Raw genomic sequence first — 2852 nt, 5'->3', positions numbered from 1 at the left:
GGAGTATAAACATTCACACCATGTTTGAGCTAAGGGTATCCTAAATGTTATAAGTGTGTCGTTGTGGATGTACAAATTGAGGATGGAGTTACAAGTCACCACAAGTTAGATTGGTATTTTTGAAATTGGGATTTTTGAAGGTGTAGTGCATAGTTGGTCATCTGTAGAGATATCATAGAAGTCATATGTTTGGAGAACCAACCTAGTGAACCATACTCGGTGTGAGTAACTCTTGGGTGTATCACTACTACGGATAATGAGAACCATAAGGAGTGAAGTTGGAAGAGACTTACTAAGTGATGATCTGGAAGAGATTAGTTCAGTATACTGTATGCGTTAGTGAGGTGTAAATTGGTTAGTCAGAATAGGGCATTCCATAATTTCTTGGATTCATGGCTTCGGATGAGGAACTCTAGGAGAGTAGTATTGTTTGTATACAATGATACTCTACCCTATTGGAAGGATTCATGAGTTATATTTCCGAGGAGGAATGAGGATTAGATATTCCTGAAGTTAACCATGTAATTCAGGTTGTATCTTAGTAAGAGCATGAGCTAAGATTATTAAAGATGGATCTAGACATTGAGAAGAAGGGTTCTAGATAAGAAGTGCAATGTTATTTCCAAAGGTGTGAAGCGTTGTGTGACTCTAAGGCAAGTGTGGAAACTCACAGTTATAGTCTAGTTGCTTAAGGTTTCTTGGAATTGGTGTCTCGTTAATGACTTGAAGTTCCTTAATAGTGTTATTTTATTATTGGTCGAGATCACGTGTCAGCAGAAACCCTGAATGAATCATGACCCTATAAGAGGATTTGATATGGAATATAGTAACAAGAATTGGATACCGTCGAACTAATTTGGATAAGTTCGTTTGAGCACAGGATAAATATGAGTGTCATACACCTTTATGGTTGTAGTCACGCGGCTCCGGTATATATGCATCTTATGGAGAATGTTGGTTATATTTTAAACCTTTGTGTGTCACCGAGAAATTTATTCCACTAATGGATATCAATGAGGTTCTAGTACTATTTTGGGTGGTGGGCACTCTGAAGGATAGGCGTTATCTTCTATGTAGACTGTTAGCTAACTAGTGGTGCTTAGGAATCCCAGGTGTTCCACTGTTGGAATCAGAGTATCACAATGGAAGGTGATGGAGGAAAGGGCTCAATCAAGATTATGGGAATCAGAGAGATAATTACTCATAAGAGAGGGAGTAAGACAATCTCGTGCTAATGGTGCTATCTTATTGGAGTAGTACGAGAGAAGTGAAACAGTAGGAGTAGAGGCTTGCAGCATATAGTATTAGATCAAATGAAGTTTATGAGATTATCGATAGATGGATTACAAAGTTTGTCACATTTGTTGAAGGAATAATAAGAGAAGAGTAGTCAATATTGTGTGCGGTCAAGGAATCAATAAGTTTTCTTATGAAGATTTAATGAGTATCGATTACCGAATCGAGATAAGATGTCGTAATTATGTTTTGTGTAAGTTAGTGCAAGGAATGGGAGTCGTGATTTCCGGGAGGAAAGTGACCAACTGATGTAGAGCGGTATATCAGATAAATTAAGTGGGAACAAGGTTAGAAGTTAATCCAATATCAGAATAAGGTTATGATGGAAATCAAGAAGTTTCAAGAGTTCATGAAAGAAGAAAATTTATCAGCAAGGACAAGTTAGAAGAATGAGTATATCAGAGGTTTGAAATCGAAGAGAAGTTAAGTGTTGGTCTAAGACGTTGATGCAAGAATTGTTTGTTTGTTGAGTGGAGGAAATTCGGGGGCGAATTTAAATTTAAGGGGGGGGGGGAGAATGTAATATCCCATATTCCCTTAAATGCTCAATTAGTTATCAGTTGAGACCAATTGAGTTCCTATGTCCTCTATCTTTTGTCAATTGAAACAATTAGGGCTGCTATGTGATCTAAGTGTTATCAGTTAGGACCAATAGAGTAACCAGTGAACTCTAAAGAGATTAATGATTAATGAAAGAGACAGACCAATATTAATAAGTACAAGAGAGGACATTTTTTATAACATTAATAATTAGTCAATTGGTATTGGAAGATAAAATATCAATTGAGATATTTTATATTACTACTTAATATTATATTTTATTTATATATATTATATAGTATATGTGTGGTGGATAAGAAGAAAGAAAAAGAAAGGATAAGAATAAGAAGAGAAATAAGAAGGAAGAGTTATCAGTAAAGAAAGAAAGAGGAGAAAAGAAGGGAGAAAAGGAAAAGGGATGGAAGAAGAAGAAGAAGATAGCCATGGAACCTACCATCATCATCATCATCATCATCATCATCATCAACAACAACAACACCATGATTTCATCTAATCTTCTTCACAAAACTTCATTTCCTTCTTCTACAAGGTGAGTTCTAGATAGAAATTAGCTTTTGATGGAAAATAATATATGTTTTGGGAGTTAGGATTTATGATGAAATTGTTGTATTCATACTTCTCATTTATGCTATGTGTTGGTACCATGTTGTTGTTGTTGAAGTTGTTATCTTTGGGTGCTTGATATTTATGTGATTTGTTGTTGAAGTTATGGAGGTTAACCATATCTTCAAGATAATATATGTTTTAGAATGGTTGGGTATGATTAAATTTGGAAGGAAGAATGTTTAGAAGAGGTATTTTTAGGGATTATGCAGGTGTCAATCGATTGGTTGCAGAAAAGTTGCAGAACCAATCGATTAGTTCATGTTTCTATGAAGAAAAAACAGAATTTTTGTTGATGTCAATCGATTGACATGGCAGATCAATCGATTGGTGCTGTCAATTTTGTGAAAAATACGTTACAAAAACTTCATGCAATCGATTGAATCCTAGTG

This window comes from Lathyrus oleraceus, chromosome 1 (genome assembly GCF_024323335.1).
Source record: "Lathyrus oleraceus cultivar Zhongwan6 chromosome 1, CAAS_Psat_ZW6_1.0, whole genome shotgun sequence".
NCBI classification, from domain to species: Eukaryota; Viridiplantae; Streptophyta; class Magnoliopsida; order Fabales; family Fabaceae; genus Lathyrus; species Lathyrus oleraceus.
Note: the sequence above shows the minus strand (reverse complement) of the source record.